Raw genomic sequence first — 23,815 nt, 5'->3', positions numbered from 1 at the left:
CTTTTGAAAAATGTATAATTTTCTGGGATAAACCTTCTGTTAGTGGAATTTTTGTCCTTGAAATCTATGTATGCAGCTTTCTGGAGCAGGGCTTTGGGAATTTGGTAGTGTACTGCTGGGAGTTTGTGACCTATACAAGTGAGAAATCTCCATAAAACTATGTATTTTTGGTATTGGCGCGTTCAGGAGACATGGGACTTTCCAAATCAGTTGTATATTCGTGCATAAAATAATTTTTGTTTCTGATGTATGTGTTATATTATGGAAATATTTTTTTCATTTTTAGACATTTAGAAGCCTCTATCTTGTTACAGAATTGGAATTACACAAACATTCTACCATATTTTGAAAGTTTAGGTTGTTCTGAAAATACGATATATATTGTTTCCTGGCTAAACTAAAAGTCCCCCAAGGAAAGGCCCCTAAAGTGAAACAAGTGAAGCAAAATTTACAAAAACTGTCTGGCAATACAAGTTCCTCTTTGACCAAAATGACTGGCAGTGAAAGGGTTAAAATAATAATATTGTTAGTAGTAGTTGTATTATTATCAGTATTATAAGAAATACATGAATACTGCTTGGTAAGTAAGGGCCATATTGCCACTATAGGCCTCACTAACCAGATGCCTGTTCCCATCAGCTGATGCCCCTACAGTGCTGCCTTACTAGAAAATGTAAGATCTTTCCCCAATAAGGCAGCACTGTAGGGGCATCAGCTGATGGGAACAGGCATCTGGTTAGTGAGGCCTATAGTGGCAATATGGCCCTTACTTACCAAGCAGTATTCATGTATTTCTTATAATACTGATAATAATACAACTACTACTAACAATATTATTATTTTAACCCTTTCACTGCCAGTCATTTTGGTCAAAGAGGAACTTGTATTGCCAGACAGTTTTTGTAAATTTTGCTTCACTTGTTTCACTTTAGGGGCCTTTCCTTGGGGGGACTTTTAGTTTAGCCAGGAAAACAATATATCGTATTTTTCAGAACAACCTAAACTTTCAAAATATGGTAGAATGTTTGTGTCATTCCAATTCTGTAACAAGATAGAGGCTTCTAAATGTCTAAAAATGAAAAAATATTTCCATAATATAAACACATACATCAGAAACAAAAATTATTTTATGCATGAATATACAACTGATTTGGAAAGTCCCATGTCTTCTGAACGCGCCAATACCAAATATATATAGTTTTATTGAGATTTCTCACTTGTATAGGTCACAAACTCCCAGCAGTACACTACCAAATTCCCAAAGCACTGCTCCAGAAAGCTGCATACTTTATATTTCAAGGACAAAAATTCCACTAACAGAAGGTTTATCCCAGAAAATTATACATTTTTCAAAAGAACAGATTCTGGGGAATCCAGAGTATACACAATTGTCTGTCTACTCCAAACTATCAAGTCGCAATGCTTTCCTAAAGTTATTGGTTTTTATCAAAATTTGTGAAATTTTTAAAAAATCGCTTCAAAGCTTCCAGTCTATAGTATCTTATCTCCTACAGGTCATAAAGTAACCAAATAAAACACCCTAAATATGAACCCCAGGGTTCCACTGAACAGTTTGATGCCCAATATGTATAGGTTTACCTAAGTATGTGGCATGTGGGGGCCCCAATGGGAACATACCCCCATATGATCTATCATTTCTGTTATTTCAGCTCCAGCAAAATCAACACATTTACATCATTATATGTGGGATAAAGCTAGTAAAAAGTATGCTCACCCCAGAAAGCCATATATTTTTGGAAAGTACATATTTCCCTGAATCTATAATGGGTAAACATTTCTTTTTGCTCCAAAGTACCAAACCACAAAGCTTTCCTAAATTTGCAGATTTTTATGACAGAAAAAATGTTGCAGTTTGCCGCATTTATCTCTCACAATTTCTTGCGTACAAAGGCAAGTCACCCCAAATAGGAACACCAGAGGCCTACTGAACAGTTTGATGCCCAATATGCATAGATATACCAAAGTCTGCGGTATGTACTGACCCCAAAATGAAAATAGCGCATATGCACACAGAGCCCCCTGTCAGTGTATTATGTGCCGTAACCCCCCCCAACTATACAGAGACCCCCAGAAAACCATATATTTTTGGAAAGTACACATTCTGATGAATGCAAAATAGGTAAAGTTATTTTTGTACACCAAAGTTACACCTGGCAAAGCTATGATAAAAACAGATTAGGAACACTTATACATAATGGTTTCTCATTACCATTCCTGCTTGACTCACTGCATTTCTAATTACCATTCCTGCTTGACTTGCTGCGTTTCTCATAACCATTCCTGCTTGACTCACTGCGTTTCTCATTACCATTCCTGCTTGACTCGCTGCGTTTCTCATTACCATTACTACTTGACTCGCTGCGTTTCTCATTACCATTCCTGCTTGACTCGCTGCGTTTCTCATTACATGCTTGACTCGCTGCGTTTCTCATTACCATTCCTGCTTGACTCGCTGCGTTTCTCATTACCATTCCTGCTTGACTCGCTGCGTTTCTCATTACCATTCCTGCTTGACTCGCTGCGTTTCTCATTACCATTCCTGCTTGACTCGCTGCGTTTCTCGTTACCATTCCTGCTTGACTCGCTGCGTTTCTCGTTACCTTTCCTACTTGACTCGCTGCATTTCTCGTTACCAATCCTGCTTGACTCACTGCGTTTCTCATTACCATTCCTGCTTGACTCGCTGCGTTTCTCATTACCATTCCTGCTTGACTCGCTGCGTTTCTCTTTACCAATCCTGCTTGACTCGCTGCGTTTCTCACCATCTTTTCATCATGGCTCTGTGTCTGGGGTTCTGTGCTGACGTTGCGCCTCTTTGGATTCCTGATGCACTTTACTTAACTGGCCTTGAGGGACAAGGGAAAAAAACAGACAGGTTACATAAAATGAAATACAGGTACAAAAGGTAAATTTACCTTCAACAGAGAAAACAGGGAGCTTGACACTGTTTCATGTTTGGTTCTGGTCCAAAGACGGAGTAGCTTTAGTTTGCCTGTATAGCTCAAAAAGCAAAATACATCATAGTTTCTTTTTACCTGTCCTGGCTGTTACCGACTAACCGGGGCTGTCTCGTCAACTGGGTCCAACTCACCCTCCTGCAGGTGATGTTGCTCCTGCCTCTTGGGTCTGGACCCCATGTCTCCTACACAACAGCCTTTAAGCTTCCCCTTAGAGGCCGGAGTCCTACATTACAATTCTATACTCATGATATTACACAAATGCCCTTATTGCCACCTAGTGGGCAATTTCCCACATTACAACAAGTTCAAACATTTTCCCACACAAACATTTCAATAATAATTCATCATTATATAATAATATATATTTGAATTATTACAACCTTACATTATTTATGCACATTTTGCCCATTACCATTCCTGCTTGACTCACTGCATTTTTCGTTACCATTCCTACTTGACTCGCTGCGTTTCTCATTACCATTCCTACTTGACTCGCTGCATTTCTCATTACCATTCCTGCTTGACTCGCTGCGTTTCTCATTACCATTCCTGCTTGACTTGCTGCGTTTCTCATTACCATTCTTGCTTGACTCGCTGTGTTTCTCATTACCATTCCTGCTTGACTCGCTGCGTTTCTCATTACCATTCCTGCTTGACTCGCTGCGTTTCTCATTACCATTCCTGCTTGACTCGCTGCTTTTCTCATTACCATTCTTGCTTGACTTGATGCTTTTATCATTACCATTCCTGCTTGACTCACTGCGTTTCTATCCATCTTTTCTTCATGGCTCTGTTTCTGGGGTTCTGTGCTAACGTTGCGCCTCTTTGGATTCTTGATGCACTTTACTTAACTGGCCTTGAGAGACAAGGGAGAAAAACAGACAAGTTACATACAAAAGGAATATTTCCTTCCAATCAATACTAAACAACATTCCCCATGTCTCCTACACAACAGTTTTTAATACCTTCTGCACTATGCTTGCCCCTGGTGGCCGGAGTCATACATTACAATTCTATACTCATGATATAACTCAATTGCCCTTTCTGCCACCTAGTGGGAAATTTCCCACATTACAACAGGTTTCTCATTACCATTCCTGCTTGACTCGCTGCGTTTCTCATTACCATTCCTGCTTGACTCGCTGCGTTTCTCATTACCATTCCTGCTTGACTAACTGGGTTTCGCATTACCATTCCTGCTTGACTAACCTGGTTTCTCATTACCATTCCTGCTTGAATCACTGCATTTTTCATTACCATTCCTGCTTAACTCTCTGCGTTTCTCATTACCATTCCTGCTTGAATCACTGCGTTTCTCATTACCATTCCTGCTTGACTCTGTGTGTTTCTCATTACCATTCCTGCTTGACTCACTGCATTTTTCATTACCATTCCTGCTTGACTCACTGCATTTTTCATTACCATTCCTGCTTGAATCACTGCATTTTTCATTACCATTCCTGCTTGACTCTCTGCGTTTCTCATTACCATTCCTGCTTGAATCACTGCATTTCTCATTACCATTCCTGCTTGACTCTGTGCATTTCCCATTACCATTCCTGCTTGACTCACTGCATTTTTAATTACCATTCCTGCTTGAATCACTGCATTTTTCATTACCATTCCTGCTTGACTCTCTGCGTTTCTCATTACCATTCCTGCTTGACTCTCTCCGTTTCTCATTACCATTCCTGCTTGAATCACTGCGTTTCTCATGACATTCCTGCTTTACTCGTTGCGTTTTCCCATTACCATTCCAGTTTGACTCTCTGCGTTTCTCATGACCATTCCTGCTTTACTCGTTGCGTTTTCCCATTACCATTCCAGTTTGACTCGCTGCATTTCTCATTACCATTCCTGCTTGACTCACTGCATTTCTAATCACCATTCCTGCTTGACTCTCTGCGTTTCTCATTACCATTCCTGCTTGACTCTCTGCGTTTCTCATTACCATTCCTGCTTGAATCACTGCGTTTCTCATGACCATTCCTGCTTTACTCGTTGCGTTTTCCCATTACCATTCCAGTTTGACTCTCTGCGTTTCTCATTACCATTCCTGCTTGACTCGCTGCATTTCTCATTACCATTCCTGCTTGACTCACTGCATTTCTAATCACCATTCCTGCTTGACTATCTGCTTTTCTCATTACCATTTCTGCTTGACTCTCTGCGTTTCTCATTACCATTCCTGCTTGAATCACTGCATTTCTCATTACCATTCCTGCTTGACTCTGTGCATTTCTCATTACCATTCCTGCTTGAATCACTGCCTGCTTGACTGCTGCGTTTCTCATTACCATTCATGCTTAACTCGCTGCGTTGCTCATTACCATTCCTGCTTGACTCTCTGCGTTTCTCATTACCATTCCTGCTTCACTCGCTGCGTTTCTCATTACCATTCCTGCTTGACTTGCTGCGTTTCTCATTACCATTCCTGCTTGACTCGTTGCGTTTCTCATCACCATTCCTGCTTGATTCGCTGCGTTTCTCATTACCATTCCTGCTTGATTCGCTGCGTTTTTCACTACTATTACTCCTTGACTCGCTGCATTTCTATCCATCTTTTCGTCATGGCTCTGTTTCTGAGGTTCTGTGCTGAAGTTGCGCCTCTTTGGATTCCTGATGCACTTTACTTAACTGGCCTTGAGGGAAAAGGGAAAAAAACAGACAAGTTACATAAAATGAAATACAGGTACAAATATTTCCTTCCAATCAATACTAAACAACATTCCCCATGTCTCCTACACAACAGTTTTTAATACCTTCTGCACTATGCTTCCCCTTGGAGGCCGGAGTCCTACATTAAAATTCTATACTCATGATATAACACAGTTGCCCTTTCTGCAACCTAGTGGGAAATTTCCCACATTACAACACAATTGTCATTACTATTCCTCCTTCACTCGCTGAATTTCTCATTAGCTTTCCTGCTTGACTAACTGGGTTTCTCATTGAAGAGCCAACATTCATGATAATGCCCACGGCACACAGCCAGTATATCTGTTTAGTGCCCCCAAAAAAAAACCACCATCATGTATATGCCCAACAGGGCACCACAGCCGGATATTGCATGCCAACATCATATATTAATGCCCACAGGGCACCACAGCCGGGTTTATTTTTTAAAAATGGGCAAAGGTTCCAACATCATTTATAATGCCCATAGGGCACACAGCCAGTATATATGCAGTGCCAACATATCTATAATGCCCACAGGGCACAAAGCCGGTATATATGCAGTGCCAACATCATGTATAATGCCCACAGGACACATAGCCAGTATATATGCAGTGCCAACATCATCTATAATGCCCACAGGACACACAGCTGGTATATATGCAGCGCCAACATCATGTATAATGACCACAGGGCACACAGCCAGTATATATGAAGAGCCAACATCATGTATAATGCCCACAGGGCACACAGTTAGTATATATGCAGTGCCAATACAATCTATAATGCCCACAGGGCACACAGCCAGTATATATGCAGTGCCAACATCATTTATAATGCCCACAGGGAACACAGCCAGTATATATGTAGAGCCAACATCATGTATAATGCCCACAGGGCACACAGCCAGTATATATGCAGTGCCAACATCATGTATAATGCACACAGGACACACAGCTGGTATATATGCAGCGCCAACATCATGTATAATGCACACAGGGCACAAAGCCAGTATATATGGCAGTGACAACATCATGTATAATGCCCACAGGGCACACAGCTAGTATATATGCAGTGCTAACATCATGTATAATGCCCACAGGGCACATAGCCAGTATATATGCAGCGCCAACATCATGTATAATGCCCACAGGACACACAGACAGTATATATGCAGCGCCAACATCATGTATAATGCCCACAGGGCACAAAGCCAGTATATATGCAGTGCCAACATCATGTATAATGCCCATAGGGAACACAGCCAGTATATATGAAGAGCCAACATCATGTATAATGCCCACAGGGCACACAGCCAGTATATATGTAGTGCCAACATCATGTATAATGCCCACAGGGCACACAACATAGCAGTATATATGCAGTGCCAACATCATATATAATGCCCACAGGGCACACAGGCGGTATATATGCAGTGCCAACATCATGTAGTAATGCACACAGGGCACACAGCCAGTATATATGTAGTGCCAACATCATGTATAATGCCCACAGGGCACACAACTAGTATATATGCAGTGCCAACATCATATATAATGCCCACAGGGCACACAGGCAGTATATATGCAGTGCCAACATCATATATAATGCCCACAGGGCACACAGGCGGTATATATGCAGTGCCAACATCATATATAATGCCCACAGGGCACACAGGCGGTATATATGCAGTGCCAACATCATATATAATGCCCACAGGGCACACAGCCAGTATATATGTAGTGCCAACATCATGTATAATGCCCACAGGGCACACAACCAGTATATATGCAGTGCCAACATCATATATAATGCCCACAGGGCACACAAGGCGGTATATATGCAGTGCCAACATCATGTATAATGCACACGGGCACACAGCCAGTATATATGTAGTGCCAACATCATGTATAATGCCCACAGGGCACACAACTAGTATATATGCAGTGCCAACATCATATATAATGCCCACAGGGCACACAGGCGGTATATATGCAGTGCCAACATCATATATAATGCCCACAGGGCACACAGGCGGTATATATGCAGTGCCAACATCATATATAATGCCCACAGGGCACACAGGCGGTATATATGCAGTGCCAACATCATGTATAATGCCCACAGGGCACACAGACGGTATATATGCAGTGCCAACATCATGTATAAATCCCAGGGCACCAAGCTGGTAATATGCTAAATCTGGTGGACATCTACAATGGAAAAAATTTGACCGCACTCATCCACCACAAAATGGGACATATATGAAAAATAGGACACCCTGGACCGGAAAACCAAACAATCGACCAACTAACCATATCTAAAAACGGACAATGCCAAGGGAAAATCCCAGACGCTACCTAAATAAAAGGAAAAAAAGAGAAAAGAAAAAAGCCACCCAGATATCCAACCCCTATTCTACTTTCTTTAACCCCCGTTGTTCCACATATTTTGTATGCATCCTACTTTGTTGTAAAACAACTAATAAAAACAAAGTTTAAAAAAAAAAAAGCCACTTTGGGTAAAGTTTTGTAAAATGGCCCCCCCTGGACCTGCTCCAGAAAAACCACTATTTTTCAACTGCCCCATCGGTGATCGGGGTACACAGACTATTGCATGTGTCAGTTGGATCTCCCCCTCTGCTCTACATTTTGCAGCAAGTAGTCTGTAGGAACCTGAGCCCCTTCTCCCAAGGATTCTCCCTTCGTAAAGGATTCGGCCCAATACCGAACCCAATCCTAATTAGCATATGCTATTTAGGGTTTGGAAGGGTTAAATCTAAAAAAAAATTCAGCTTCCGTGTTTACATGTAAAAAAGTCACAAGATTTTTCGGATTCGCATTTGGTCCGGCCAGGAACGTGGATTCGGCTGAATCTAAATCCTGCTGAAAAAGGCAGAATCTTGGTTGAATACTGAATCCTAGATTCGGTGCATCCCTAGAAAATACTGCCCTGATGGAAGGTGCCCAACACATGGGTATCATCTAGCATTTTAACCTTTTTGTGTTCTTAATGACATTCTATTCTAAACATTTACTAGATGTATGTGGGCAACAGAAAGAGTAGAGCCGTACCAATTTAGCAAGAAGTCTCACAATCTGAGAAGCACTGAGCCTTCCTAATATTACCTAAGGGATATACAATCTGAGCTGTAATTAGCATCGTTGTATGCCCATTAAACTGCTCCCAGATGTCTCTTTCTTGGAAATAATCCTTTGCCTAAATGGCTTACATGATCAATACCTCCCCCACCAATCAGATAATCCTGGTGCTGGATTTTTTTCCCAAATCTCTACAGATTTCCGTGCGTCATATGATTTGTCAGGAATCTATATTTGCCCAGGCAGCAAACACAGCAATATCGCTCACCTTTTTTAGCTGAGGAAGAATGCCTAACGGGCAAAACAGAGCCAGGCACCCCGCCGAGCTTTAGGCCTCCATTGCCTGCTGTAATCTGCTTCTTCTTGTGCTTGTGCCGTTTTAGCTGGTGTGCAGCCAGGGCTAGGGCGACCGAACCAAGAGCCGTGCCAAAAAGGACCTTTCGAAGACCAGGAGACAGCCTGAGTTGCAAGAATGTGGACTGCAAAGACAAAAAATATATAGATTCATTATAATAACCAGCTATGGATTTTGGAAAATAATAAATGTGTCTTGCGACTTTGTGGCAAGCAAGACAAGGATACTTCAAGGTCAAAGCTCCTAATGCCTTCCCACCCCAAGCATTCAGAAAAGTACGCATTACGTAAATGTGTGTGTATATATATATATATTCATGTAAATGCAGCCACTTGCTTTGACCTCTGCAGTTTCCAGGAGATGGGGTGCAGTGACAAAACTAAGGATGCACAAAACCACTACAATACCATATTGATCACTAGTGGCTCAACGGTTAGTATATTGCCTTGTAGTGCTGGGGGTTTGATTTTAACATGGGCAATAGCTGCAAGAAGTTATATAATCTCTCTTCATTCCTAAACTGGCAATCTGTGGGTTCTGGCAAATGCCAGAGGGGCTTCTGTAAGATGCCATAGACTGTCACTATTTATTAGGCCTGTGGGGCTGTTTCTATTTTGAATCCCAATCCAGACCTGTCTCTGTGTGTTTCCGCAGGGCACTCTGCTTTCCTCCCACACCCCCAAAATATACTGGATGGCTAAATGGCCCTTGATAAAACTGACCCTAATATAAAAAGGACTTTATAACTAGGGCAATGGTTGGCAAACTGTGGGTCTTGAGCCACAAGCGGCTCTTTAGCCCCTTGAATTTGGCTCTTCCAGGTGCGGGTTCGCACATACAGCCATATATTTATTTAGCCCCCACTTTCTACCCCGTGTACCTGTACCAGCATTAGTGTGTAGCCATATATTTATTTAGCCCCCACTTTCTGCCCCGTGTACCTGTGCCAGCATCCAGCATTAATGTGTAGCCATATATTTATTTAGCCCCCACTTTCTGCCCCGTGTACCTGTGCCGGCATCCAGCATTAGTGTGTAGCCATATATTTATTTAGCCCCCACTTTCTGTCCCGTGTACCTGTGCCAGAAACAAGCATTAGTGTGTAGCCATATAATTATTTAGCCCCCACTTTCTGCCCCGTGTACCTGTGCCAGCATCCAGCATTAGTGTGTAGCCATATATTTATTTAGCCCCCACTTTCTGCCCCGTGTACCTGTGCCAGCATCCAGCATTAGTGTGTAGCCATATATTTATTTAGCCCCCACTTTCTATCCCCTGTACCTGTGCCAGCATCTAGCATTAGTGTGTAGCCATATATTTATTTAGCCCCCACTTTCTGCCCCGTGTACCTGTGTCAGCATCCAGCATTAGTGTGTAGCCATATATTTATTTAGCCCCCACTTTCTATCCCCTGTACCTGTGCCAGCATCTAGCATTAGTGTGTAGCCATATATTTATTTAGACCCCACTTTCTGCTCCATGTACCTGTGCCAGCATCCAGCATTAGTGTGTAGCCATATATTTATTTAGCCCCCACTTTCCATCCCGTGTACCTGTGCCAGCATCCAGCATTAGTGTGTAGCCATATATTTATTTAGCCCCCACTTTCTGTCCCGTGTACCTGTGCCAGAAACAAGCATTAGTGTGTAGCCATATAATTATTTAGCCCCCACTTTCTATCCCGTGTACCTGTGCCAGCATCCAGCATTAGTGTGTAGCCATATATTTATTTAGCCCCCACTTTCCATCCCGTGTACCTGTGCCAGCATCCAGCATTAGTAACATAGTAACATAGTAACATAGTAGGTTGGGTTGAAAAAAGACATACGTCCATCAAGTTCAACCATAATGCCTATACCTAACCTGCCTAACTACAAGTTGATCCAGAGGAAGGCAAAAAACCCCATCTGAAACCTCTCTAATTTGCCTCAGAGGGGAAAAAATTCCTTCCTGACTCAAAGATGGCAATCGGACCAGTCCCTGGATCAACTAGTACTAAGAGCTATCTCCCATAACCGTGTATTCCCTCACTTGCTAAGAATCCATCCAGCCCCTTCTTAAAGTTATATAATGTATCAGCCAGCACGACTGATTCGGGGAGGGAATTCCACAACTTCACAGCTCTCACTGTAAAAAATCCTTTCCGAATATTTAAATGGAACCTCCCTTCTTCTAAACGGAGTGGGTGCCCTCGTGTCCGTTGGAAGGACCTACTGGTAAATAAAACATTAGAGAGGTTATTATATGATCCCCTTATATATTTATACATAGTTATCATGTCACCTCTTAAGCGCCTCTTCTCCAGTGTAAACAAACCCAACTTGGCCAGTCTTTCTTCATAACTGAGACTTTCCATACCCTTTACCAGCTTAGTTGCCCTTCTCTGGACCCTCTCTAACTCAATAATGTCCCGTTTGAGCACTGGAGACCAAAACTGAACAGCATATTCTAGATGGGGCCTTACCAGCGCTCTGTAAAGGGGAAGAATAACCCCCTCCTCCCGTGAATCTATACCCCTTTTAATACAGCTCAAAACCTTGTTTGCCCTTGCAGCTGCTGCCTGGCATTGCTTGCTACAGCCAAGTCTATTATCTACAAGGACTCCAAGATCCTTCTCCATTATGGATTTGCCTAGTGCAGTCCCATTAAGGTTATACGGGGCTTGCATATTTTTACATCCCAGGTGCATGACCTTACATTTATCCACATTAAATCTCATCTGCCACTTAGCTGCCCAGATTGCCAGTTGGTCAAGATCCTGCTGCAGGGATGTCACATCCTGGATAGAATTGACTGGTCTGCAGAGTTTTGTGTCATCTGCAAACACTGATACATTACTCATAATACCCTCCCCTAAGTCATTTATGAACAAATTAAACAAAAGTGGACCCAGTACAGAACCCTGAGGGACCCCACTGAGAACCTTACTCCAAGTAGAGAATGTGCCATTAACAACCACCCTCTGTACCCGATCCTGTAGCCAGTTTTCTATCCATGTGCAAACGACTTCACTAAGACCAATAGACCTTAGCTAAGAAAGCAGTCGTTTGTGGGGAACGGTATCAAATGCTTTGGCAAAATCCAAATAGATTATATCTACTGCATCCCCACTGTCCAGCTTCTTACTTACCTCATCATAAAAAGCAATTAAATTGGTCTGACATGACCTGTCCTTCATAAAGCCATGCTGATTACTGCTCATAATGCCATTCTCCACTACATAATTTTGAATGTGATCCCGTAACAAGCCTTCAAATAACTTGCCCACCACGGATGTCAAACTTACAGGCCTATAATTGCCAGGCTGAGATCTTACTCCCTTTTTAAATATGGGAGTGACATTCGCCTTCTTCCAATCCCTAGGTACCATACCTGATGAGAGCGAGTCTGAGAATATCAGAAACAAGGGCCACTGCAATTCTGCCCCTAGCTCTCTCAGTACCCGAGGGTGTATTCCATCTGGCCCCGGTGCCTTGTTTACATTTATCGTGTGTAACCCTTTAAGCACCATATCCTGTGCCAACCACTGTGTAGTTGGAGCTGAGGCAACAGTGAAGCTATTGGGTGAGACTTGGCCCACTGGCTCCTCTACTGTATACACAGAAGAAAAGAACTGGTTAAGCACATCTGCCTTTTCTGTATCCGCTGTAACCATATTGTTATTATAACTCAATGGGGCCACACCCTCAACCTGCATCTTTTTACTATTAATATACTTAAAAAACTTTTTGGGGTTAGTCTTGGCCTCGGCCGCGATGCGCTCCTCATTTTCTATCTTTGCCTTCCAGATTGCTGAACACTTGTTATAGTGTTTATATTCATTAAACGCAGCTACTGTCCCCTCTGACTTATATTTCTTAAAAGCTTTCCTTTTTTTCCCTATTAACTTCTTTACCTCAGAGTTAAGCCACATAGGGTGATTCTTAACACTTCTACTTTTTCTTATTAATGGAATGAATTGAGAACAGTAATGATTTAATATCATTTTAAATGACAACCATTTCTGCTCTGTATTTTTATCAGAAAACATAATGCCCCAATCTATGCCCTGAAGTGTAGCCATATATTTATTTAGCCCCCACTTTCTGCCCCGTGTACCTGTGCCAGCATCCAGCATTAGTGTGTAGCCATATATTTATTTAGCCCCCACTTTCTGCCCCGTGTACCTGTGCCAGCATCCAGCATTAGTGTGTAGCCATATATTTATTTAGCCCCCACTTTCTGCCCCGTGTACCTGTGCCAGCATCCAGCATTAGTGTGTAGCCATATATTTATTTAGCCCCACTTTCTGCCGCCGTGTACCTGTGCCAGCATCCAGCATTAGTGTGTAGCCATATATTTATTTTAGCCCCACTTTCTGCCCCGTGTACCCTGTGCCAGCATCCAGCATTAGTGTGTAGCCATATATTTATTTAGCCCCCACTTTCTGCCCCGTGTACCCGTGCCAGCATCCCAGCATTAGTGTGTAGCCATATATTTATTTAGCCCCACTTTCTTGCCCCGTGTACCTGTGCCAGCATCCAGCATTAGTGTGTAGCCATATATTTATTTAGCCCCCACTTTCTGCCCCGTGTACCCGTGCCAGCATCCAGCATTAGTGTGTAGCCATAATATTTTTTAGCCCACACTTTATGCCCCGTGTACCTCTGCCAGCATCCAGCATTAGTGTGAAGCCATATATTTATTTAGCCTCCACTTTCTGCCCCGTGTACCTGTGCCAGTATCCAGCATTAGTGTTTAGCCATATATTTATTTAGCCCCCACTTTCTGCACCGTGTACCTGTGTCAGCATCCAGCATTAGTGTGTAGCCATATATTTATTTAGTCCCCACTTTCTGCCCCGTGTACCTGTGCCAGCATCCAGCATTAGTGTGTAGCCATATATTTATTTAGCCCCCACGTTCTGCCCCGTGTACCTGTGCCAGCATCCAGCATTAGTGTGTAGCCATATATTTATTTAGTCCCCACTTTCTGTCCCGTGTACCTGTGCCAGAATCCAGCATTAATGTGTAGCCATATATTTATTTAGCCCCCACTCTCCGTCCTGTGTACCTGTGCAAGCATCCAGCATTAGTGTGTAGCCATATATTTATTTAGTCCCCACTTTCTGTCCCGTGTACCTGTGCCAGAATCCAGCATTAATGTGTAGCCATATATTTATTTAGCCCCCACTCTCCGTCCTGTGTACCTGTGCCAGCATCCAGCATTAGTGTGTAGCCATATATTTATTTAGCCCCCACTTTCAGCCCCGTGTACCTCTGACAGCATCCAGCATTAGTGTGTAGCCATATATTTATTTACCCCAACATTCTGCCCTGTGTACCTGTGACAGAATCCAGCATTAGTGTGTAGCCATATATTTATTTACCCCCATTTTCTGCCCCGTGTACCTGTGACAGCATCCAGCATTAGTGTGTAGCCATATATTTATTTAGCCCCCACTTTCTGCCCCGTGTACCTGTGCCAGCATCCAGCATTAGTGTAAAGCCATATATTTATTTACCCCCATTTTCTGCCCCGTGTACCTGTGCCAGCATCCAGCATTAGTGTGAAGCCATATATTTATTTACCCCCATTTTCTGCCCCGTGTACCTGTGCCAGCATCCAGCATTAGTGTGTAGCCATATATTTTTTTAGCCCCCACTTTCTGCCCCGTCTACCTGTGCCAGCTTCCAGCATTAGTGTGTAGCCATTTATTTATTTACCCCCACTTTCTGCCCCGTTAACCTGTGCCAGCATCCAGCATTAGTGTGTAGCCATATATTTATTTAGCACCCACTTTCAGCCCCGTGTACCTGTGCCAGCATCCAGCAATAATGTGTAGCCATATATTTATTTAGCCCCCACTTTCTGCCCCCTGTACCCGTGCCAGCACCCAGCATTAGTGTGAAGCCATATATTTATTTAGCACCCACTTTCTGCCCCGTGTACCTCTGCCAGCATCCAGCATTAGTGTGTAGCCATATATTTATTTAGCCCCGACTTTCTGCCCCGTGTACCTCTGCCAGCATCCAGCATTAGTGTGTAGCCATATATTTATTTAGCCCCCACTTTATGCCCCGTGTACCTGTGCCAGCATCCAGCATTAGTGTTTAGCCATATATTTATTTAGCCCCCACTTTCTGCCCCGTGTACCTGTGCCAGCATCAAGCATTAGTGTGTAGCCATATATTTATTTAGCCCCCACTTTCTGCCCCGTGTACCTGTGCCAGCATCCAGCATTAATGTGTAGCCAGATATTTATTTAGCCCCCACTTTCTGCCCCGTGTACCTGTGCCAGCATCCAGCATTAGTGTGAAGCCATATATTTATTTAGCACCCACTTTCAGCCCCGTGTACCTGTGCCAGCATCCAGCATTAATGTGTAGCCATATATTTATTTAGCCCCGACTTTCTGCCCCGTGTACCTCTGCCAGCATCCAGCATTAGTGTGTAGCCATAAATTTATTTAGCCCCCACTTTCTGCCCCGTGTACCTGTGCCAGCATCCAGCATTAATGTGTAGCCATATATTTATTTAGCCCCCACTCTCCGTCCTGTGTACCTGTGCCAGCATCCAGCATTAGTGTGTAGCCATATATTTATTTAGCACCCACTTTCAGCCCCGTGTACCTGTGCCAGCATCCAGCATTAGTGTGTAACCATATATTTATTTAGCCCCCACTTTCGATCCCGTGTACCTGTGCCAGCATCCAGCATTAGTGTGTAGCCATATATTTATTTAGCCCCCACTTTCTGTCCCCTGTACCCGTGCCAGCATCCAGCATTAGTGTGAAGCCATATATTTATTTAGCACCCACTTTCTGCCCCGTGTACCTCTGCCAGCATCCAGCATTAGTGTGTAGCCATATATTTATTTAGCCCCCACTTTCTGCCCCGTGTACCTGTGCCAGCATCCAGCATTAATGTGTAGCCATATATTTATTTAGCCCCCACTCTCCGTCCTGTGTACCTGTGCCAGCATCCAGCATTAGTGTGTAGCCATATATTTATTTAGCACCCACTTTCAGCCCCGTGTACCTGTGCCAGCATCCAGCATTAGTGTGTAGCCATATATTTATTTAGCCCCCACTTTCTCTCCCATGTACCTGTGCCAGCATCCAGCAATAATGTGTAGCCATATATTTATTCAGCCCCCACTTTCTGCCCCCTGTACCCGTGCCAGCACCCAGCATTAGTGTGAAGCCATATATTTATTTAGCACCCACTTTCTGCCCCGTGTACCTCTGCCAGCATCCAGCATTAATGTGTAGCCAGATATTTATTTAGCCCCCACTTTCTGCCCCGTGTACCTGTGCCAGCATCCAGCATTAGTGTGAAGCCATATATTTATTTAGCACCCACTTTCAGCCCCGTGTACCTGTGCCAGCATCCAGCATTAATGTGTAGCCATATATTTATTTAGCCCCGACTTTCTGCCCCGTGTACCTCTGCCAGCATCCAGCATTAGTGTGTAGCCATAAATTTATTTAGCCCCCACTTTCTGCCCCGTGTACCTGTGCCAGCATCCAGCATTAATGTGTAGCCATATATTTATTTAGCCCCCACTCTCCGTCCTGTGTACCTGTGCCAGCATCCAGCATTAGTGTGTAGCCATATATTTATTTAGCACCCACTTTCAGCCCCGTGTACCTGTGCCAGCATCCAGCATTAGTGTGTAACCATATATTTATTTAGCCCCCACTTTCGATCCCGTGTACCTGTGCCAGCATCCAGCATTAGTGTGTAGCCATATATTTATTTAGCCCCCACTTTCTGTCCCCTGTACCCGTGCCAGCATCCAGCATTAGTGTGAAGCCATATATTTATTTAGCACCCACTTTCTGCCCCGTGTACCTCTGCCAGCATCCAGCATTAGTGTGTAGCCATATATTTATTTAGCCCCCACTTTCTGCCCCGTGTACCTGTGCCAGCATCCAGCATTAGTGTGAAGCCATATATTTATTTAGCACCCACTTTCTGCCCCGTGTACCTCTGCCAGCATCCAGCATTAGTGTGTAGCCATAAATTTATTTAGCCCCCACTTTCTGCCCCGTGTACCTGTGCCAGCATCCAGCATTAATGTGTAGCCATATATTTATTTAGCCCCCACTCTCCGTCCTGTGTACCTGTGCCAGCATCCAGCATTAGTGTGTAGCCATATATTTATTTAGCACCCACTTTCAGCCCCGTGTACCTGTGCCAGCATCCAGCATTAGTGTGTAGCCATATATTTATTTAGCCCCCACTTTCTCTCCCATGTACCTGTGCCAGCATCCAGCAATAATGTGTAGCCATATATTTATTCAGCCCCCACTTTCTGCCCCCTGTACCCGTGCCAGCACCCAGCATTAGTGTGAAGCCATATATTTATTTAGCACCCACTTTCTGCCCCGTGTACCTCTGCCAGCATCCAGCATTAGTGTGTAGCCATATATTTATTTAGCCCCGACTTTCTGCCCCGTGTACCTCTGCCAGCATCCAGCATTAGTGTGTAGCCATATATTTATTTAGCCCCCACTTTATGCCCCGTGTACCTGTGCCAGCATCCAGCATTAGTGTTTAGCCATATATTTATTTAGCCCCCACTTTCTGCCCCGTGTACCTGTGCCAGCATCAAGCATTAGTGTGTAGCCATATATTTATTTAGCCCCCACTTTCTGCCCCGTGTACCTGTGCCAGCATCCAGCATTAATGTGTAGCCATATATTTATTTAGCCCCCACTCTCCGTCCTGTGTACCTGTGCCAGCATCCAGCATTAGTGTGAAGCCATATATTTATTTAGCACCCACTTTCAGCCCCGTGTACCTGTGCCAGCATCCAGCATTAATGTGTAGCCATATATTTATTTAGCCCCGACTTTCTGCCCCGTGTACCTCTGCCAGCATCCAGCATTAGTGTGTAGCCATATATTTATTTAGCCCCCACTTTCTGCCCCGTGTACCTGTGCCAGCATCCAGCATTAATGTGTAGCCATATATTTATTTAGCCCCCACTCTCCGTCCTGTGTACCTGTGCCAGCATCCAGCATTAGTGTGTAGCCATATATTTATTTAGCACCCACTTTCAGCCCCGTGTACCTGTGCCAGCATCCAGCATTAGTGTGTAGCCATATATTTATTTAGCCCCCACGTTCTGCCCCGTGTACCTGTGCCAGCATCCAGCATTAGTGTGAAGCCATATATTTATTTAGCACCCACTTTCTGCCCCGTGTACCTCTGCCAGCATCCAGCATTAGTGTGTAGCCATATATTTATTTAGCCCCCACTTTCTGCCCCGTGTACCTGTGCCAGCATCCAGCATTAATGTGTAGCCATATATTTATTTAGCCCCCACTCTCCGTCCTGTGTACCTGTGCCAGCATCCAGCATTAGTGTGTAGCCATATATTTATTTAGCACCCACTTTCAGCCCCGTGTACCTGTGCCAGCATCCAGCATTAGTGTGTAGCCATATATTTATTTAGCCCCCACTTTCTCTCCCATGTACCTGTGCCAGCATCCAGCAATAATGTGTAGCCATATATTTATTTAGCCCCCACTTTCTGCCCCCTGTACCCGTGCCAGCACCCAGCATTAGTGTGAAGCCATATATTTATTTAGCACCCACTTTCTGCCCCGTGTACCTCTGCCAGCATCCAGCATTAGTGTGTAGCCATATATTTATTTTAGCCCCGACTTTCTGCCCCGTGTACCTCTGCCAGCATCCAGCATTAGTGTGTAGGCCATAATATTTATTTAGCCCCCACTTTATGCCCCGTGTACCTGTGCCAGCAATCCAGCATTAGTGTTTAGCCCATATATTTATTTAGCCCCCACTTTCTGCCCCCGTGTACCTGTGCAGCATCAAAGCATTAGTGTGTAGCCATATATTTATTTAGCCCCCACTTTCTGCCCGCGTGTACCTGTGCCAGCATCCAGCATTAATGTGTAGCCATATATTTATTTAGCCCCCCACTCCTCCGTCCTGTGTACCTGTGCCAGCATCCAGCATTTAGTGGTGTAGCCCATATATTTATTTAGCCCCCACTTTCTCTCCCATGTACCTGTGGCCAGCATCCAGCAATAATGTGTAGCCATATATTTATTTAGCCCCCACTTTCTGCCCCCTGTACCCGTGCCAGCATCCAGCATTAGTGTGTATCCCATATATTTATTTACCCCCACTTTCTGCCCCATGTACCTGTGCCAGCATCCAGCATTAGTGTGTATCCATATATTTATTTAGCCCCCACTTTCCTGCCCAGTGTAACCTGTGCCAGCATCCAGCATTAGTGTGTAGCCATATATTTTATTAGTCCCCCACTTTCAGCCCCGTGTACCTCTGACAGCATCCAGCATTAGTGTGTAGCCCATATATTTATTTACCCCCATTTTCTGCCCCGTGTACCTGTGCCAGCATCCAGCAATTAGTGTGTAGCCATATATTTATTTAGCCCCCACGTTCTGCCCCGTGTACCTGTGCCAGCATCCAGCATTAGTGTGTAGCCATATATTTATTTAGCCCCCCACTTTCTGCCCCGTGTACCAATGCCAGCATCCAGCATTAGTGTAAAGCCATATATTTATTTACCGCCCCCATTTTCTGCCCCCGTGTACCTGTGCCAGCATCCAGCATTAGTGTGTAGCCATATATTTATTTAGCCCCCCACTTTCTGCCCCGTGGTACCTGTGTCACGCATCCAGCATTAGTGTGTAGCCCATATATTTCATTTACCCCCATTTTCTGCCCCCGTGGTACCTGTGGCCAGCCATCCAGCATTAGTGTGAAGCCATATATTTATTTACCCCCATTTTCTGCCCCGTGTACCTGTGCCAGCATCCAGCATTAGTGTGTAGCCATATATTTTTTTAGCCCCACTTTCTGCCCCGTGTACCTGTGCCAGCATCCAGCATTAGTGTGTAGCCATATATTTATTTACCCCCACTTTCTGCCCCCCTAACCTGTGCCAGCATCCAGCATTAGTGTGTAGCCATATATTTATTTAGCCCCCACTTTCTGCCCCGTGTACCTGTGCCAGCATCCAGCATTAGTGTGTAGCCATATATTTATTTAGCCCCCACTTTCTGCCCCGTGTACCTGTGCCAGCATCCAGCATTAGTGTGTAGCCATATATTTATTTAGCCCCACTTTCTGCCCCGTGTACCTGTGCCAGCATCCAGCATTAGTGTGTAGCCATATATTTATTTAGCCCCCACTTTCTGCCCCGTGTACCTGTGCCAGCATCCAGCATTAGTGTGAAGCCATATATTTATTTACCCCCATTTTCTGCCCCGTGTACCTGTGCCAGCATCCAGCATTAGTGTGTAGCCATATATTTATTTAGCCCCCACTTTCTGCCCCGTGTACCTGTGCCAGCATCCAGCATTAGTGTGAAGCCATATATTTATTTTACCCCCACTTTCTGCCCCGTGTACCTGTGCCAGCATCCAGCATTAGTGTGTAGCCATATATTTATTTAGCCCCCACTTCTGCCCCGTGTACCTGTGCCAGCATCCAGCATTAGTGTGTAGCCATATATTTATTTAGCCCCCACTTTCTGCCCCGTGTACCTGTGCCAGCATCCAGCATTAGTGTGTAGCCATATATTTATTTAGCCCCCACTTTCTCTCCCGTGTACCTGTGCCAGCATCCAGCATTAGTGTGTAGCCATATATTTATTTAGCCCCCACTTTCTGCCCCGTGTACCTGTGCCAGCATCCAGCATTAGTGTGTAGCCATATATTTATTTACCCCCACTTTCTGCCCCGTGTACCTGTGCCAGCATCCAGCATTAGTGTGTAGCCATATATTTATTTAGCCCCCACTTTCTGCCCAGTGTACCTGTGCCAGCATCCAGCATTAGTGTGTAGCCATATATTTATTTAGCCCCCACTTTCTCCCGTGTACCTGTGCCAGCATCCAGCATTAGTGTGTAGCCATATATTTATTTAGCCCCCACTTTCTGCCCCGTGTACCTGTGCCAGCATCCAGCATTAGTGTGTAGCCATATATTTATTTAGCCCCACTTTCCGCCGTGTACCTGTGCCAGCATCCAGCATTAGTGTGTAGCCATATATTTATTTAGCCCCCACTTTTCTCCCGTGTACCTGTGCCAGCATCCAGCATTAATGTGTAGCCATATATTTATTTAGCCCCCACTTTCTGCCCCGTGTACCTGTGCCAGCATCCAGCATTAGTGTGTAGCCATATATTTATTTAGCCCCCACTTTCTGCCCCCTGTACCTGTGCCAGCATCCAGCATTAGTGTGTAGCCATATATTTATTAGCCCCCACTTTCTGCCCCGTGTACCTGTGCCAGCATCCAGCATTAGTGTGTAGCCATATATTTATTTAGCCCCCACTTTCTGCCCCGTGTACCTGTGCCAGCATCCAGCATTAGTGTGTAGCCATATATTTATTTAGCCCCCACTTTCTGCCCCGTGTACCTGTGCCAGCATCCAGCATTAGTGTGTAGCCATATATTTATTTAGCCCCCACTTTCTGCCCCGTGTACCTGTGCCAGCATCCAGCATTAGTGTGTAGCCATATATTTATTTAGCCCCCACTTTCTGCCCCGTGTACCTGTGCCAGCATCCAGCATTAGTGTGTAGCCATATATTTATTTAGCCCCCACTTTCTGCCCCGTGTACCTGTGCCAGCATCCAGCATTAGTGTGTAGCCATATATTTATTTAGCCCCCACTTTCTGCCCCGTGTACCTGTGCCAGCATCCAGCATTAGTGTGTAGCCATATATTTATTTAGCCCCCACTTTCTGTCCCGTGTACCTGTGCCAGCATCCAGCATTAGTGTGTAGCCATATATTTATTTACCCCCACTTTCTGCCCCGTGTACCTGTGCCAGCATCCAGCATTAGTGTGTAGCCATATATTTATTTAGCCCCCACTTTCTGCCCCGTGTACCTGTGCCAGCATCCAGCATTAGTGTGTAGCCATATATTTATTTAGCCCCCACTTTCTGCCCCGTATACCTGTGCCAGCATCCAGCATTAGTGTGTAGCCATATATTTATTTAGCCCCCACTTTCTGCCCCGTATACCTGTGCCAGCATCCAGCATTAGCGTGTATCCATATATTTATTTAGCCCCCACTTTCTGCCCCGTGTACCTGTGCCAGCATCCAGCATTAGTGTGTAGCCATATATTTATTTAGCCCCCACGTTCTGCCCCGTGTACCTGTGCCAACATCTAGCATTAGTGTGTAGCCATATATTTATTTAGCTACTCACTATCCCACAGTTACACCCTATACCTCTGATACCATCTTGCCTTACTATACTCACTATCCCACAGTTATACTCTGTGCCTGTGGGATACACATGCCCTGTGGGCATCATGTATAATGCCCACAGTGCACATAGCCAGTATATATGCAGTGCCAACATCCTGTAAAATTCCCACAGGGCACATAGCCAGTATATATGCAGTGCCAACATCAAGTATAATGCCCACAGGGAACACAGACAGTATATATGCAGTGCCAACACCATGTAAAATTCCCACAGGGAACAAAGACAGTATATATGCAGCGCCAACACCATGTATAATGCCCACACGGCACACAGACAGTATATAAGCCACGCCAACATCATGTATAATGCCGACTGGGCACATAGCCAGTATATATGCCACGCCAACATCATGTATAATGCCCACAATGCATACAGCCAGTATATATGCAGCGCCAACATCATGTATAATGCCCACAGGGCACACAGCAAGTATATATGCAGCGCCAACATCATGTATAATGCCCACAGGGCACACAGCAAGTATATATGCAGCGCCAACATCATGTATAATGCCCACAGGGCACACAGCCAGTATATATGCAGTGCAAACATCATGTATAATGCCCACAGGGCACATAGCCTGTATATTTGCAGTGCCAACATCATGCATAAGGAAAACAGGGAGTTTAAAGGGAGGGCAGTGGGGATTGAGAGAGAAATTGGTATCAAAAGGTTAATAGTGCCATGTCTGGGGGCAGAGGAAAAGGAGGCTTTGTAAATGTGTAGCAGGAAATGATAAAATATTAATGGGTTAGGGCACCGGCACACAGGGCGTTTTCTTACCCACGATAAACTGAGATACCGCGGGCGAAGAAACGTCCCTAGTTCCCTTCTCACAGGCAATAATGGAAATCGCCGGTGGGGAAAACTACAATGCGCTTCCGCTTTCCTAAGTTGCCTCGCGGGGAATCTTTGGCCGACTTGAGAAACCGGAAGCAGCGCGTACGTTTCCCCCCAGTGATTTACATTATTGCCAATGGGAAAGCATTTTCAGGAGAGCAGTCGCCGGCGGTAGCGCAGATGCGGGCGACTAATCTCCTAGTGTGCCATCATCCTTACCAGGGAGTTGGTAGGGGGCAGAGGCAGAGGGGGCTGAAGAGAGACAGCAGGGAGCAAACACACTGCTAAGGGTTAATATAGAGGGATTTCTCTACATACTCACCCCCTGCAGCTCCTCTCTGATCCTCCTTCTCTCCTGCTCATGGTATGTGCCCCCACCTGTATAGTCTGGCCAGAAATGGGCCCCTACCCTGATGTACCGCTCCATTAACTCCACACATGCTGGAAAGATGCTTGGAAAATGGGCAATAAACATTCCATTAACTCCACACATGCCGGTACGATCCTTGGAAAAAGGGCAATAAACATTCCATTAACTCCAGAAATGCCTGAAAGACTGGGAAATGGGAAATGAACACTTTGTTAACACCACA

At 44.6% G+C, this 23,815-nt stretch overlaps 1 long non-coding RNA gene across 1 annotated transcript; it reads right to left on the bottom strand.

Annotated features, from left to right (window-relative positions):
- Window positions 1-9,026: 9,026 nt before the first annotated feature.
- Window positions 9,027-23,585, bottom strand: LOC108648831. Its single transcript, XR_004219706.1, has 2 exons — window positions 23,545-23,585; window positions 9,027-9,237 (listed from the first exon to the last, which is right to left on the bottom strand). It is a non-coding gene; the product is annotated as an uncharacterized LOC108648831 (long non-coding RNA).
- Window positions 23,586-23,815: the final 230 nt, after the last annotated feature.

This window comes from Xenopus tropicalis, chromosome 8 (genome assembly GCF_000004195.4).
Source record: "Xenopus tropicalis strain Nigerian chromosome 8, UCB_Xtro_10.0, whole genome shotgun sequence".
NCBI lineage: Eukaryota > Metazoa > Chordata > Amphibia > Anura > Pipidae > Xenopus > Xenopus tropicalis.
Note: the sequence above shows the minus strand (reverse complement) of the source record. Positions and strands in the feature narration are given on the sequence as shown.